Genomic DNA, 18,792 nt, shown 5'->3' on the forward strand with positions numbered 1-18,792 from the left:
GTCTACCTTGAAGACTTACCAGAGTGATTGGGCGAGGACTAAGTGTTCTCAGCTCAAGGGGAATAACATGAAGACGCGGTCTTCTGAGTTAAATCCCAGCCTCCCTAACCAGACGTACAGTTGTCACAGCAACTAGAACTGGTCCAACAAATCCTTGTCCTCACCAACCAACTGGTTCTATCTCTTACCTCTCTTTACTTACAGTTCGTCTTCGTGAAGTCATTGCCCACTTGCATGATATGATTGAATTCACTGTGTGAAGACTATGGTTGTTTGGCTTCATACTATCTTCCATCCTGATCCATACTACCTAGCTGCTAATAGTCTTCGTGCTTTCACTTCATTGCTTACTTGACTATGGCTTGTCTAGTGTAGTCTACCTTCCGCTGCATATCAATAGGTTTATTTCTACTGTTTGTCTTCAAAGCCCCCATGTTTTGAAGACTTCCATAAAAATTGTCAATTCACCCCCCCCTCTAGTCAATAACTAGCACTTTCAATTGGTATCAGAGCAAGGTGCTCCCTTGTTCTGTGTGATTCGGTTTAACCACCTGGAGTTTTAGCTATGTCGACTGCAGGGATAATCAAAGTCTCCGCTGCGTGCCCTGTCTTCGATGGCACTAATTACCCATAATGGAAGAATAAGATGCGTATGCATCTTGAAGCCATTGATGTCGACCTCTGGTATGTCGTCAAGAACGGCGTTCCCAAGGCCGGTGAAGGTGTCACTGCTGCTGACGTCAAGAGGTTCATTAAACTGGATTCAACTACCAAGAAGATCATCTGTGGTCATCTGACCAAAGGATAGTATGGTCGTGTGAGTGCTCTGGAAACTGCGAAGCTAGTCTGGAACTGGCTCTCCAAGGTCAACGAAGGCGTCTCAACCCAGAGAGACTCAAGGATCAGTGTTCTTCACAACCTCTTCAACCGCTTCAAGAGAAATGACAATGAGAATGTCTAGCTCACATTTGATCGCCTCACTGATATCACAAATGAGCTTCACGCACTCGGTGCCACTGAGATCACCAACCATGAAATCGTCAAGACACTCTTGAGATCGCTTGACAGCTCATTTGACACCCTAGCCCTGATGATTCAAGAATGCCCTGACTTCAAGACTCTCGATCCGTCTGACATACTTGAGAGGCTCAACACACATGAGTTCCAGTTATCTTAGAAAAGAGATATCTATGGTCCCAACTATGGCCGAACTCGCGCTTTGAAGGCAAAGGTTGTTTCCTCATCTGAAGAAGAATCTGACTGCTCTTCCGAGGATCCTGAAGATATTGGAAAGGAGCTTGCTATGCTTGTGAAGAAGTTTCAGAAGTTCACTAAGAAGAAAGGCTTCGGAAAGTCTTCAAGATCCAGCTCAAGAAATGATAAAGCTTCCCCTCGTGATCACAAGAAGAGAACATGTCGAAAATGCAAGAAATTTGGTCACTACATCTCTGAGTGTCCATAGTGGGACAATGAGACCAAGAAGAAGAAGAAGAGCAAGGAATATGATTCTGATGACAAGAAGAAGAAGAAGAAATCCTCAAAGTCTTCATCAAAGTCTTCATCACACAAGAAGAGCTCATCTGGCAAGGCTCGTGTATTTCTTGGCAAGGAGATGGATTCAGAGGAGGAGTCTGCTTCTGAGGAGGCAGAGGTGGAGTCTGAGGAGGAGTCCGATTCAGGTGTGGCAAGCCTGGCTCTAGCTACTGCTTATGTTGCCAAGTCCATCTTCAACACTGAAGACAATGGCCCCGTCACCAACGCTGATGCTAATGATGAGGATGACTCTGCTCCCACCTACTACTTCATGGCACGCGGTGCCAAGGTAAACTCACGCGATGCTTACTTTCAAACATCAAGTGAAGATGACTCTGAATGTGAATCTAAACCTAGCTACAAAACACTTGCTAAAATTGCAACTGAACAATAGAATGCTATGGAACACATTCAAAAATTGCTAGACAAAAGCGATGACCTGTTGGACGTGGAAATGACCCGATCTCAGTCCTTAATTGAAGACATCAAAAATCTTCATGTTAAGTACGAGGAACTTGAAAGTCGTCATGAAACGCTCTCAACAACTCATGAAAATCTTTCCTACGATTATCTTCAAAGGAAGCAGGAACTTGAGAACTTGAGAGCGGCTCATGAAGATCATCAAAAGGAGAATGAGTCACTTCGCGCTCAACAGATCAGTTCCGCTCAGGAAGGATTTGAACCACCATGTCTAAAATGTCTTGAGCGTGATAACGCTGTCTCTATTGCTGAATGTTCTTCTGCTGCTAGTGTTGCAATATCTTCAACTGCTGATGCAGCCGCTAACCCCTCTACTGAGGATACCACCACTATTGCTGATGAGAATGCTAGGTTGAATACATTGCTTGAGACAGGAATGTACAGAAGTCTCAAAGGGCATCAGACACTGTGTGATGTCCTCAAAAAGCAGATTCTGAACCGAAACCCTAGGAAAGAGGGTGTTGGGTTCGAGAGGAAAATGAATGTAGATGGTTCTTACTAGAAGCCTGAGCAGTATCCCAAAACCACATGGGTTGCTGCAAAGGGTCCTTCAGTGGACCCGTCTACCTTATCTGGCTTCACTTGTGCTAACCCGATTATCATTGATGAATCGTTTGATGCAAACTACAAACTGTTTAAGAATCATAATGGTGAAGTGTTTGCCAGGTATATTGGTACTAACTGCAGGAGTGGACCACCTATGAAAAAGATCTGGGTGCCCAAAAGTTGTCTTCAGAATCTTCCTGGGAATATCATCATGACACCACCTAGGAAGAAGACAAACCCCAGACCAAAGGCTTCATATGGTCCAAATGCTTCATACAGAAAGAGGACTCACCAGAGTCACCCTAACGCCAATGTTTTGCAGGGAAACCATACTCAGACTTATGAATATGAGTGTGTTTCATCAAACCGTTATGTTCATAAGACCAAGAACTTTTCTGCTTATTCTTATGAGTATAATTCACCACCTGCAAGGCTATTTGCTAGGGCTCCAAAGCCGAAGTTCTCAGATACTGCACTTAGACTCGTTGCCTCTAAGCCACCCCTGAAGATGTGGGTGGTTAAGAAAAATTAACTCTCTTTTGCAGGGAAAGGTCTCCAGCCGGAAATCAAAGGCGTCTGATGCTTATGCTGGGGACCTAAACATCTTGTGGGGCGCAGGATAAAATTGCCCAAATGGTCTTACTATGTATTTTGTTCCTGGATTCCTTGACAATCATCCTATCTGCCCTAACCAGGATCTGAACTTTGATAATATGCTTGTTCGTCAAATGGTTATGCTTCACATTTCCCTTGGTGAAACCTATCCCCCTAACTGCACTGTAGGGTACAATACCAAAGGCTTCTGAGTGGATTATGGATAGTGGATGCACTAACCACATGACTGGTGATCAAAGTCTTCTCATGGACTCAACCTTATGTCCATCTGACAAAAGTCACATCACATTTGCTGACACTGGTAAAAGCAAGGTATTGGGTCTAGGTAGAGTTGCAATCTCAAAGGATCAGCACATGGATAAAGTGATGCTTGTTGAATCCCTTGGTTTCAACTTAATGTCTGTCTCAATGCTTTGTGATTTGAACATGATTGTGATATTTGGAAAATATCGTTGCCTTGTTCTTATGGAATCTGACAAGTCTCTAGTCTTTGAAGGGTATCGGAAAGATGATCTGTATATGGTAGATTTCTCAGCAGGACCACAGTTGGCCGTATGTCTTCTAGCAAAAGCTTCAGAGTGCTGGCTCTGGCACCGGAGGCTAGGGCATGCTGGCATGAGGAACTTGTACACACTCGGAAAGATGAAACATGTCGTAGGCATCGAGGGCATCAAGTTCAAGAAGGATCATCAGTGTGGTGCCTGCGAAGCTGGAAAGATGACAAGTGCCAAGCATCCCTCAAAGACAATCATGACGACATCTTGTCCCTTTGAGCTGCTTCACATGGACTTATTTGGCCCTACTCACTACTCTACCCTTACTAGCACTGCTTGCCTCTATGGCTTCGTCATTGTTGATGATTACTCAAGATATACATGCGTGCATATAATCCTCTACAAGAATGAAGTGCAGGATGTCTTCAGACGATTCAATCGTGCCATGACGAACTATGGCATCAAGATCAAGCACATCAGAAGTGACAACGACACAGAGTTCAAGAACACCAGCCTCGACACTTATCTTGATACGTTGGGCATCACTCATGAGTTTTCAGCTCCATACACACCTCAGCAGAATGGCATCGTGGAGCGCAAGAACAGAACCCTCATTGAGATGGCTCGGACGATGCTTGATGAGTACAAGACTCCAAGGAAGTTCTGGCCTGAAGCCATTGATACTGCATGCCACGTCATCAACCGTGTTTATCTTCACAAGCTTCTAAAGAAGACATCCTATGAGCTCCTAACTGGTAAGAAGCCAAACGTCAGTTACTTCAGAGTATTTGGTGTTAGGTGCTGGATCAAAGATCCACATCACACTTCGAAATTTGCACCGAAAGCACATGAAGGTTTTATGCTTGGCTACGGAAAGGATTCGCACTCCTACAGAGTCTTCAACCTCTTTCACTATAAAGTGGTTGAAACTGTGGATGTGCGGTTCGATGAGACTAACGGCTCGCAAAGAGAGCACCTGCCAAATGTGCTAGATGAAGTCCCACCTAGTGAATCGATCAAGCTTATGGGTACTGGAGATATCATACCCTCAGAGGCACAGGCTGAAGAAGAAATCATCATTTCTGCTCCTAATCAACCTGAAGACACTACTCAGCCTGAAGCCAATGCTAAAGACGAAGACAATGATCAGCAAGGGCAAAATCTTCGTCCAGTTCATCCTCGAGTTGCAAATGAAGTACAGATTGAGAAGACAATTGATAGCATCAATGCACCAGGTCCACTTACTCGTTCAAGAGCAACATAGCTAGCAAATTTCTGTGGGCACTTTGCATTTGTCTCTATATCTGAACCCAAGAAAGTTGTTGAAGCCTTCATGGAACCTGAATGGATTCAAGCTATGCAAGAAGAGCTTCAATAGTTCGAGCTGAACAATGTGTGGGAATTGGTTAAGCGTCCAGATCCTCGCAAGCACAATATCATAGGCACCAAATGGATCTATCGCAACAAACAAGATGAGCATGGTCAAGTTGTCAGAAACAAGGCTCGTCTCGTTGCTCAAGGATACACTCAAGTTGAAGGGATTGACTTTGATGAAATGTTTGCTCCGGTGGCTAGGCTTGAAGCCATTCGCATACTGCTAGCCTATGAGAACCATCACAACATCCTCCTGTACCAAATGGATGTGAAGAGTGCTTTTCTCAATGGCAAGATTGAAGAAGAAGTGTATGTTGCACAACCACCTGGCTTTGAAGACCCAAAACATCCTGACATGGTATACAAGCTCAACAAGGCACTATATGGCCTCAAACAAGCCCCTCGTGCTTGGTATGACACTCTCAAAGACTTCCTGAAGAGCAAAGGCTTCAAACCTGGTTCCCTGGATCCCACTCTCTTCACGAAGACATACGATGGTGAATTGTTTGTATGCCAGATCTATGTGGATGACATTATCTTCGGCTGCACTGACAAGAGATACAGTGATGAGTTTGGGCATATGATGCAAGAGCAATATCAGATGTCCATGATGGGTGAGCTGAAATTCTTCCTCGGTCTTCAAATCCGTCAGCAGAGCAACGACATCTTCATATATCAAGAAAAATACCTCAAATTTTGCCTGAAGAAGTTCGGAATGCAAGACTGCAAAGGGTACACGACGCCAATGCCGACCAAAGGTCAATTGGGTCCCGACGACAATGGTAAAGAGTTCAATCAAAAGGTATACCGCTCCATGATTGGTTCTTTACTCTATTTATGTGCATCTAGACCAGATATAATGCTTAGCGTTTGCATGTGTGCCCGATTCCAAGCGGCACCAAAGGAATCGCATCACTTAGCTGTGAAGCGAATTCTTTGATATTTGGCTTACACCCCAACACTAGGATTATGGTATCCAAAGGGCTTAGAGTTTGATCTAGTTGGATTCTCAGATGTTGATTATGCTGGTGACAAGGTTGATCACAAGTCCACATCAGGCACATGTCACTTTCTTGGACGATCTCTTGTCTGTTGGTCTTCAAAGAAGCAGAACTGTGTATCTCTCTCCACTGCAGAATCTGAATACATTGCTGCTGGATCTTGCTGTGCTCAAGTTCTATGGATGAAGCAAACTCTCAAGGACTATGGTATCCACCTGAAGAAAGTGCCTCTTTACTGCGACAATGAAAGCGCCATCAAGATTGCCAATAACCCAGTTCAGCACTCGAAGACAAAGCACATTCAGATCCGTCATCACTTTCTCAGAGATCATGTCATGAAGGAAGATATTGATATCATTCACGTCAACACTGAAGAGCAATTGACAGATATCTTCACAAAGCCCTTGGATGAGAAAAGGTTTTGAAGTTGCGGTGTGAGCTAAATATCTTAGAATCCTTGAATGTCCTGTAATTGGACACACATCCTAACGCTTATGCATGTTGCTGACTTAGATGTGCAACACACGAAGTAACGTATATCTTCAATCAATGACGACATACACTCTAAGTGCGAATACATTAACGCGGAATTTGACTTCAGAGCGCCACGATAATTGTCCACCGTGTCTGGGTCTAATACTTCCGATACGGTGGGTAATGCCACCACCAAATTCTTGTTTGAAGTGTTTCAATTGGCGTCACAATTGCAAAGTCTTCACATTTGGTTTGTCTTCAACATTGATTTGACTTCACGTTTATCTTCACAATGTTGAGTTGGTCTTATGCTGATATATACATATATTCGTGTTCTGTCCTCTACAGCATTCACTTATGTCTATGTCTTCAGACTTGAATTTTTTTCTCGATCTAAGTGAATGTGATCGGACCCTAACCCCTTTTGTGCTTCTACCTCAAATTCTATCTATCCAAATCATATGCATTCTATTGAAACCTGTCGATTGTCTTCTCTGAATCCTTGTCAGCAGATCTGTTTTTATTGCCATATCCTTATTGCCTGAATACCGGAGAAGCCGGAACGACCACCCGACAATCCAGGCGTGTGTGGGTACATGGAACAACTTCCAATAAGTTGCATGCATGCCACGTGTCCTTCAGATGTGAACCGCCAGGGGCACCTACGTAATTACGTTGTGCTGTCCCTTTCCTTATAAATACACAACTCACCGCAGTCATAATCTCTTCTTCCACCTCGCCACCTCGCACAAACCCTAGCGCCTCCGCTAGCTCGCGTCGACACCGGAGACGAAGCGCTTAGCTGTCGCGACTTCTTCGACGCCGTCCCCAAGCCGGCCGCGGACCTCGTCCTCTCCGCTGCCGTCGTAGGTGTCTTCCGCTGCCGAGTTAGGGCGCGGGAGATTGAACTGCTCGGCCTCTCTCTCTCGACCTCGTCTAGCAGTTCGTCAGCGGTAAATAAAACTTACTTTTTTACTGCCTTTTTGATCCGTCAAATCCATCCACTTCAACCAAAAGTGGTTTCTTAACTTCCAAATTTGGATCTGTCTCCTTCCGCATCTCATATCATGCCAAGTATATTCACTTATGCTTCATAACTAGTTAGATTCCTCACTTGTACTTATTCATGGATTCGTACAAATCTGGAACCAACTCTCATCAAATAAGTGAATGTCTTCGCAGTATGAGGTCAATGCCTTCAAACTTATTTATCTTCAAAATCTTCTGAGAATGCATATGACCTCTTCCCCTTCCCTCGCACCTCTAATGTTGTCACAGGTACATGTCTGTGGGAGAATCCCTTGGTTCTCATAGTCTGCATTCGTTTGCAGAGTTCTTACAGCGTCATATTCACTCACGTGAAGCCAGTTCCTGTCTGACCAGCAAGAGGAAGCCATTCACTGTCTTGAAGCCATTCAGGCTGGATATAATGGAAACTGAAAAATCAGAAAGGAAAGGCGGCAGGCTGCGCCGTGGGGATACAGCTAAGGATTTACCTCCTGATCTATTTGAAATGTACAAAACTGATCCTGAGGAGAGCTATGGCCAGCGCAAGACTCGAATCCAATGGATTCGAAGAAATTGGGCAGAGGAATGGTTCAAGTACAACTTCGTAACCCCTGAATATACAAAGAAGAATGCTATCAAGCGCCCATGGGGAGATATTCTGTACAGAAATCTGTAGCCCAAGTCCAAGTCCGAAGCCATTGCTCAAGGCTTCTACCCATACATGGTTCACGGACCGAAGCCAGAGAATGCCGACCCATCATCCATGTTATGGTGTCGTGAAGACAATCTTTTCAAGCGCAGCTATCAGTTTGCAAAAGATTCTGCTGTGAAGAACAAGAAAGATCTGGGCCTCAACTTCAACCCTGGTCCATCTGCTCCAAGGGCTGATGGCACACGCGATGCCAATCCCAATGTCAGCGGCCCCTTCGACAACTTTGATGTCCTCCTCTCTCACATCGCAGCTCAGAGATCCACGGTGGATCAATCTGCTGATGACGCTGACTCTGAAGAAGCGCCAGCACCACCAAAGCCGCAAAAGAAGAAGAAGACAAAGGCTTCGAAGCCCTCTGTCACACCAAAAGCTTCGATTGTGAAGCCATTGGCCACTGCACCTCTTGGACCCAGTGTGCAATCTGAAGACTTATCTCGTGTCTCTAAGAAGACTGAGAAGTCCAAGAAGAAGAAGAAGCCCATGAAGATTTCTGGGCATGAACTTACTCCAGCTGCCGTTCTGCGGAACGAAGATGAAACCATTGATCTGTCCAGCGATGAAGATCTTGGTGATGATGCCCTTGAGTAACTGATCAAGAGCAAGCAAGAGGCGGAGATCTTCAATGATCTGCCCCTCTTTGACGTTCATATACTGAACAACTTCATTGATGAGTGGTTCGACGACCAGAGCATAAGCATCGATGATCTTCAGCTTCCAGTGGACATAAGCGTCACCTTCCACGGAGCCATTGCTAATGAGTTGGCTCTGGCTCAGAAGATTGTCGAGCTGAAGAACAAAATTGATTATGAGAAGGCTCACTTCAAGAAGAACATGGCCAAGCTCAGCGTGGCAGATGTTCATATCTTTGAGAAGATGTTTGATACGTCTCCAACGTATCTATAATTTTTTATTGTTCCATGCTATATTATATTCTGTTTTGGATCATTAATGGGCTTTATTATACACTTTTTTATTATTTTTGGGACTAACCTATTAACCGGAGGCCCAGCCCAAATTGCTGTTTTTTGCCTATTTTAGTGTTCCACAGAAAAAGAATATCAAACGGAGTCCAAACGGAATGAAACCTTCGGGAAAGTGATTTTTGGAACAAACGTGATCCAGAGGACTTGGAGTGGACGTCAAGCAACAGATGAGGAAGCCACGATGTAGGGGGGCACGCCCTCCACCCTCGTGGGCCCCTCGTGGCTCCACCTACCTATGAGTGGGACTTGAGTAGGTGCGTGGGACTTGAGTGTGGTCTCCTACTGGATTGATACCTTGGTTCTCAAAAACTGAGGGAAATACTTACGCTACTTTACTGCATCACACTTTCCTCTTCAAGGGAAAACCAACGCAGTGCTCAAGAGGTAGCAAGAAGGATTTCTGGCACCGTTGCCGGGGAGGCTTACACCAAGTCAAGTAAAGATTTGACTCCCGCCAACATGCGATTTCTGGCGCCGTTGCCGGGGAGGCTTACACCAAGTCAAGTAAAGATTTGACTCCCGCCAACGTGCGATTTCTGGCGCCGTTGCCGGGGAGTCTACGGACAAGTCAAGACATACCAAGTACCCATCACAAACTCTTATCCCTCGCATTACATTATTTGCCATTTGCCTCTCGTTTTCCTCTCCCCCACTTCACCCTTGCCGTTTTATTCGCCCTCTCTTTCCGTTCGCCTCTTTTTCGCTTGCCTCTTGTTTGCTCGTGTGTTGGATTGTTTGCTTGTCACGATGGCTCAAGACAATACTAAATTGTGTGACTTTACCAATACCAACAACAATGATTTTCTTAGCACTCCGATTGCTCCTCTTACCGATGCTGAATCTTGTGAAATTAATGCTGCCTTGCTGAATCTTGTCATGAAAGATCAATTCGCCGGCCTTCCTAGTGAAGATGTCGCTACCCATCTAAATAGCTTTGTTGATTTGTGTGACATGCAAAAGAAGAAAGATGTGGACAATGATATTGTTAAATTGAAGCTATTTCCGTTTTCTCTTAGGGATCGTGCTAAAACTTGGTTTTCGTCTTTGCCTAAAAATAGTATTGATTCTCGGAATAAGTGCAAAGATGCTTTTATCTCTAAGTATTTTCCTACCACTAAGATCATCTCTCTTAGAAACGATATTATGAATTTTAAGCAACTTGATCATGAACTTTTGCACAAGCTTGGGAGAGAATGAAATTAATGATACGTAATTGCCCTACTCATGGTTTGAATTTGTGGATGATTATACAAAATTTTTATGCTGGATTGAATTTCGCTTCTAGAAATCTTTTAGATTCGGCCGCGGGAGGCACTTTTATGGAAATCACCTTAGGAGAAGCTACTAAACTCCTAGATAATATTATGGTTAATTATTCTCAATGGCACACCAAAAGATCTACTAGTAAAAAAGTGCATGCGATAGAAGAAATTAATGTTTTGAGTGGAATGGATGAACTTATGAAATTGTTTGCTAATAAGAGTGTTTCTTCTGATCCTAATGATATGCCTTTGTCTACCTTGATTGATAATAATAATGAATCTATGGATGTGAATTTTGTTGGTAGGAATAATTTTGGTAACAACGCGTATAGAGGAAACTTTAATCCTAGGCCGTATCCTAGTAACTCCTCTAATAATTATGGTGATTCCTACAACAATTCTTATGGAAATTTTAATAAGATGCCCTCTGATTTTGAGACTAGTGTTAAAGAGTTTATGAATCCGCAAAAGAATTTCAATACTTTGCTTGAAGAGAAATTGCTTAAAGTTGATGAGTTGGCTAGGAACGTTGATAGAATTTCTCTTGATGTTGATTCTTTGAAGCTTAGATCTATTCCACTTAAGCATGATATCAATGAGTCTCTCAAAGCCATGAGAATTTCCATTGATGAGTGCAAAGAAAGAACCGCTAGGATACGTGCTAAGAAAGATTGCTTTGTAAAAGCGTGTTCTTCTAATTTTTATGAGAATAAAGATGAAGATCTAAAAGTTATTGATGTGTCCCCTATTAAATCTTTGTTTTGCAATATGAATCTTGATAATGATGGGACTGGAGATGAGTCAACTTTAGTTAGAAGGCGTCCCAAAAATTCGGAGTTTTTAGATCTTGATGCAAAATTTGGTAAAAGTGGGATTGAAGAGGTCAAAACTTTAGATATCAATGAACCCACTATCTTGGATTTCAAGGAATTTAATTATGATAATTGCTCTTTGATAGATTGTATTTCCTTGTTGCAATCCGTGCTAAATTCTCCCCATGCTTATAGTCAGAATAAAGCTTTTACCAAACATATCGTTGATGCTTTGATGCAATCTTAGGAAGAAAAACTTGAGTTGAAGTTTCTATCCCTACAAAAATTTATGATGAGTGGGAACCTACTATTAAAATTAAAATTAAATATCATGAATGCTATGCTTTGTGTGATTTGGGTGCTAGTGTTTCCACGATTCCAAAAACTTTGTGTGATTTGCTAGGTTTCCGTGATTTTGATGATTGTTCTTTAAATTTGCATCTTGCGGATTCCACCATTAAGAAACCTATGGGAAGAATTAATTATGTTCTTATTGTTGCAAATAGGAATTGTGTGCCCGTAGATTTTATGGTTCTTGATATAGATTGCAATCCTTCATGTCCTATTATTCTGGGTAGACCTTTCCTTAGAACGATTGGTGCAATTATTGATATGAAGGAAGGGAATATTAGATTCCAATTTCCGTTAAGGAAAGGCATGGAACACTTCCCTAGAAAGAAATTTAAATTACCATATGAATCTATTATGAGAGCCACTTATGGATTGCCTAACAAAGATGGCAATACCTAGATCTATCCTCGCTTTTATGCCTAGCTAGGGGCGTTAAACGATAGCGCTTGTTGGGAGGCAACCCAATTTTATTTTTTAGTTTTTTGATTTTTGCTTCTGTTTAGGAATAAATCTTTGATCTAGCCTCTGGTTAGATTTGTTTTTATGTTTTAATTAGTGTTTGTGCCAAGTTTAACCTATAGGATCTTCTCGGATGATAGTTATTTGATCTTGCTGAAAATTCCAGAAACTTTCTGTTCACGAAAACAATTGTTAAAAATCACCAGAACGTGATAAAATAATGATTCCAATTGCAGCAGATCAATAAACAAATTATTTAGGTCTTCCTATTTTGGTAGAAGTTTTGGAGTTCCAGAAGTTTGCGTTAGTTACAGATTACTACAGACTGTTCTGTTTTTGACAGATTCTGTTTTTCGTGTGTTGTTTGCTTATTTTGATGAATCTATGGCTAGTAAAATAGTTTATAAACCATCAAGAAGTTGGAATACAGAAGGTTTAACACAAATATAAATAAATAATGAGTACATTACAGTACCTTGAAGTGGTGTTTTCTTTTCTTTCGCTAACGGAGCTCACGAGATTTTCTGTTAAGTTTTGTGTTCTGAAGTTTTCAAGTTTTGGGTAAAGATTTGAAGGATTATGGAACAAGGAGTGGCAAGAGCCTAAGCTTGGGGATGCCCGAGGCACCCCAAGGTAAATCTAAGGACACCAAAAATCCAAAGCTTGGGGATGCCCCGGAAGGCATCCCCTCTTTCGTCTTCGTCTATCGGTAACTTTACTTGGAGCTATATTTTTATTCACCACATGATATGTGTTTTGCTTGGAGTGTCTTGTATGATTTGAGTCTTTGCTTTTTAGTTCACCACAATCATCCTTGCTGTACACACCTTTTGAGAGAGACACACATGATTCGGAATTTATTAGAATACTCTATGTACTTCACTTATATCTTTTGAGCTATATAGTTTTTGCTCTAGTGCTTCACTTATATCTTTTAGAGCACGGTGGTGGTTTTGTTTTATAGAAACTATTGTTCTCTCATGCTTCACTTATATCATTTTGAGAGTCCTACAAAACAGCATGGTAATTTGCTTAAATTGATAAATTAGTCCTAATATGATAGGCATCCAAGATTAGTAAAAACTTTCTTATAAGTGGGTTGAATACTAAGAAAAGTTTGATGCTTGATGATTGTTTTGAGATATGGAGGTAGTAATATTAAACTTCGCCAGTGCATCCAAACCCCGTGATACGATACGCTCTATCACACATAAACCTCCTTATATCTTCCTCAAAACAGCCACCATACCTACCTATTATGGCATTTCCATAGCCATTCCGAGATATATTGCCATGCAACTTTCCACCGTTCCGTTTATCATGGCACGTTTCATCACTGTCATATTGCCTTGCATGATCATATAGTTGACATTGTATTTGTGGCAAAGCCACCATGCATATTTTTCATACATGTCACTCTTGATTCATTGCCCATCCCGGTACACTGCCGGAGGCATTCATTTAGAGTCATACTTTGTTCTAGTATCGAGTTGTAATCATTGAGTTGTAAATAAATAGAAGTGTGATGATCATCATTCATAGAGCATTGTCCCAAAAAAAAGAGAAAGGCCAAAAAAAGAAAGGCCACAAAAAAAGAAAAAGGAATAAAAAGGGGCAATGTTACTATCCTTTTTTTCCATACTTGTGCTTCAAAGTAGCACCATGATCTTTATGATAGAAAGTCTCCTGTTTTGTCACTTTCATATACTAGTGGGAATTTTTCATTATAGAACTTGGCTTGTATATTCCAAAAATTGGCTTTCCCAAATGCCCTAGGCCTTCGTGAGCAAGCAAGTTGGATGCACACCCACTTAGTTTCTTTTGTTGAGCTTTCATGCATTTATAGCTCTAGTGCATCCATTGCATGGCAATCCCTACTCCTTGCATTGAAATCAATCGATGGGCATCTCCCTAGCTCGTTGATTAGCCGCGTCAATGTGAGACTTTCTCCTTTTTTGTCTTCTCCACATAACCCCCATCATCATATTCTATTCCACCCATAGTGCTATATCCATGGCTCACGCTCATATATTGCGTGAAAGTTGAAAAAAGTTTGAGATTACTAAAGTATGAAACAATTGCTTGGCTTGTCATCGGGGTTGTGCATGATGAGAATATTCTTGTGTGATGAAAATGGAGCATGACCAAACTATATGATTTTGTAGGGATGAACTTTCTTTGGCCATGTTATTTTGAGAAGACATAATTGCTTAGTTAGTATGCTTGAAGTATTATAACTTTTATCTCAATATTAAACTTTTATCTTGAATCTTTCAGATCTGAATATTCATACCACAAATAAGAGAATTACATTGAAAATTATGCTAAGTAGCATTCCACATCAAAAATTCTATTTTTATCATTTACCTACTCGAGGACGAGCAGGAATTAAGCTTGGGGATGCTTGATACGTCTCCAACGTATCTATAATTTTTGATTGTTCCATGCTATATTATATTCTGTTTTGGATGATTAATGGGCTTTATTACACACTTTTATATTATTTTTGGGACTAACCTATTAACCAGAGGCTCATCCCAAATTGCTGTTTTTTGCCTATTTCAGTGTTTCGCAGAAAAAGAATATCAAACGGAGTCCAAACGGAATGAAACCTTCGGGGACGTGATTTTTGGAACAAACGTGATCCAGAGGACTTGGAGTGGACGTCAAGCAGCAGACGAGGAAGCCATGAGGTAGGGGGCGCGCCTACCCCCCTGGGCGCGCCCTCCACCCTCGTGGGCCCCTCGTGGCTCCACCGACCTACTTCTTCCTCCTATATATACCTACGTACCCCCAAACCATCAGAAGCGACCACGAAAACCTAATTCCACCGCCGCAACCTTCTGTACCCGTGAGATCCCGTCTTGGGGCCTTTTTCGGCATCCTGCCGGAGGGGGCATTGATCACGGAGGGCTTCTACATCAACACCATAGCCTCTCCGATGATGTGTGAGTAGTTTACCTCAGACATTCGGGTCCATAGTTATTAGCTAGATGGCTTCTTCTCTCTATTTGGATCTCAATACAAAGTTCTCCTCAATTCTCTTGGAGATCTATTTGATGTAACTCTTCTTTTTGTGGTGTGTTTGTCGAGATCCGATGAATTGTGGGTTTATGATCAAGATTATCTATGAACAATATTTGAATCTCCTCTGAATTCTTTTATGTATGATTGGTGCAAGTCTCTTCGAATTATCAGTTTGGTTTGGCCTACTAGATTGATCTTTCTTGCAATGGGAGAAGTGCTTAGCTTTGGGTTCAATCTTGCGGTGCTCGATCCCAGTGACAGTAGGGGAAACGACATGTATTGTATTGTTGCCATCGAGGATAAAAAGATGGGGTTTATATCATATTGCATGAGTTTTTCCCTCTACATCATGTCATCTTGCTTAAAGCGTTACTCCGTTCTTATGAACTTAATACTCTAGATGCATGCTGGATAGTGGTCGATGTGTGGAGTAATAGTAGTAGATGCAGAATCGTTTCGGTCTACTTGTCACGGACGTGATGCCTATATACATGATCATACCTAGATATTCTCATAACTATGCTCAATTCTATCAATTGCTCGACAGTAATTTGTTTACCCACCGTAATACTTATGCTATTTTGAGAGAAGCCACTAGTGAAACCTATGGCCCCCGGGTCTATTCTCCATCATATTAATCTCCCGTCAACAAGTTATTTCTATTACCGTTTATTTTGCTTTCTTTACTTTTAGTCTTTATCATAAAAAATACCAAAAATATTATCTTATCATCTCTATCAGATCTCACTCTCGTAAGTGACCGTGAAGGGATTGGTCTGACCCCTTTGTCGTGTTGGTTGCGAGGTTCTTATTTGTTTGTGTAGGTGCGTGGGACTTGAGTGTGGTCTCCTACTGGATTGATACCTTGGTTCTCAAAAACTGATGGAAATACTTACGCTACTTTACTGCATCACCCTTTCCTCTTCAAGGGAAAACCAACGCAGTGATCAAGAGGTAGCAATGTTGCATGAGCTCAAGGAACAGTTTCACAAGAAGCGTGAAGAAGCAAAAGGTTCAAGAGAATGCATGAAGTACTTTGCACAGAAATGTGTTCAAGCACACAATGAGGCTAAGAAGCGCAAGGCTGTTGGGCGTCCTGGCATCGACCCCAAGATGGCTGCCAAGCAAAAGAAGTCTGCTATGGCCCAAACTGAAACACCAAGGCAGGAAGCACCTCACATTGTCTTCCCTGCCAGCATGACAGGCTCGAAGCCTAAGGTCCCCTTAGTAGCTTCAGAACTAAAGAAGACAAGGGCAGCTGAAGCCGAAGCCAAGAAGCGCAAGCACAAGAATGCTTCTGATGATGCCCCATCAAAGAAGAAGCTGACGACAAAGTCTTCAAAGAAAGAGCGCGCTGCCGCCACAGAGCCCCTTCACTGGTACGCGTCGGTCCTAAACAAACGGTTTTTTACCCGTTTCCCCGACGACATTTGGAATCGTCGCCAAGTGAGTGTGGGAGATAGGGGGGTCCTTCCCACGCGACCCATAAACCGTTGGGGATATGCCCTCCTGGCACACATGCTCGGCAAAATGAGGTCGTGTGCGACCGGCGAGCACTCAAATACAGAAATACGTACAACAGTGCTCGAAAAATACAATTATACAGGCAAAATCATTTATGGTCGTAAGTATATCCCACACAGTCAGTCACCACTAAACATTTCCGTTCGTATATATATCCCACACAGTCACTACAAGGAAAACGTTTGCGCAAGGTGGCGTAACACAAACAGTTTTGAAGAGAATGTCGTGTGTGATTGTTCATTGATCCAACACGGTTTATTCCTTGAAACTGTGTGTGTTGCCTTAGGTCATCGCCCACGGTGTTTTCTCATTAACCGTTTGCAATAGGAAAACCCAATTAGCAAGCTAATTGGCCAATTATCGGGCTAATGGGCCTACTATTAATAATCCATTTACTAATCTAATTGACATTCATATTAAGCACATAATATATTCCATTTCAATATTAAGGAAGCAAGATTTCATAATTGAAATACATCGGAGTACAACATGATATAGCTTCAGCACTCAGCTACCCCATTACACAACTGCACCAGCAGCAAGTTTCACATGCAACATCTAGAACCTTTCGAAATTAGCATCATAGATGGTACATAGAGAGATACATCTCATCTGGAAAACTGCTGAAGCGGAAGGCGAATATTGAGCCTTCATTCATGTTGAAGGTCTTTGCAACTTTAGCCCAGTGCCTGTGGATGATTGACTGTCCATCCTTCGACCTCTTCAGGAACACTTCAATATTAAACCGTGGGCGTTGTATGAAAACTTTCCTCGCCTCCTGACCACAGAGGTGGTTTGAGAGGTAATCATCAGTGAAGCCTGAAAACAAGGATGCGCATAAATATCTTCCCTATATTGGAAATGGGGCAAAGGAATACAAAAAGGCAAGGTATAATAGTTAGTACCATCTTGTAAACCTCGGTGCTTCCCAATGTTTCCCTGCAACACATATAAGGTAGTTAGTCATCAGGTTAAGTAAGGGTTCGCATGCTATCAGTAAAATATGTTGATGATAAATAAGCACATTGCAGATTCATCAGATTAATTCAAGCCACATGGAAAACCCATTTATCCAAACCAAGCATGATTAGGAACTAGGAAATATAGCACTTGTATATGTTTCTCATGTATTAAGTGCAGCCAAATTCGATTTATTCCTCACATGGTATACAATAACAGAATGCAGCCACGACAATTGAACATCGCATTGCAGAAATGAACCAAGCAGTTAACTAAACACCACAACAAATGAACCAAACGTTAATTGAGCACCACATTGCACAATATAACATACTCCTAGTAGAAGATCAGACATTTAACCAAACCAAGCATGCTTAATAACTTGGAAATATAGCAATTGTATTTGTTTCTCATGTATTTAGTACAGCAAAATTCGATTTATTCCTCACATGGTATACAATAAGAGAATGCAGCCACAACAATTGAACATCGCATTGCAGAATTGAACCAAGCAGTTAACTAAACACCACAACAAATGAACCAAACGTTAACTAAGCACCACATTGCACAATATAACATACTCCTAATAGAAGATCAGACAGTTAACCAAACCAAGCATGCTTAACAACTTGGAAATATAGCAATTATATTTGTTTCTCATGTATTTAGTACAGCCAAATTCGATTTATTCCTCACATGGTATACAATAACAGAATGCAGCCACAACAATTGAACATCGCATTGCAGAATTGAACCAAGCAGTTAACTAAACACCACAACAAGTGAACCAAGCCACAACAAATGAACCAAGCAGTTAACTAAACACCAATTGAACAATATAACATACTCCTAATAGAAGATCAGACAGTTAACCAAACCAAGCATGCTTAACAACTTGGAAATATTGCACCCTGAAGAATTGAACATCACATTTGCAGAATTGAACCAAGCAGTTAATTGAACACCACATTGCACGACATATAGAACATATACACTATAGCAGAAGATTGCATGGTGAAAGTAGATAGCACAATTCACTAGAATTTGTTAAGGAACGGTAGTAGCTAGCAAAAACTGAACATGGGTCCTTATAGTGAGCTAATAAGACAAGCTACTCCTCATTGTCGGAGATATCGATGACGATTGACTCCTTGGACATGGAAGAGGGCGAGGCCTC

Source organism: Aegilops tauschii, chromosome 4, assembly GCF_002575655.3.
Source record: "Aegilops tauschii subsp. strangulata cultivar AL8/78 chromosome 4, Aet v6.0, whole genome shotgun sequence".
Taxonomy (NCBI): Eukaryota; Viridiplantae; Streptophyta; class Magnoliopsida; order Poales; family Poaceae; genus Aegilops; species Aegilops tauschii.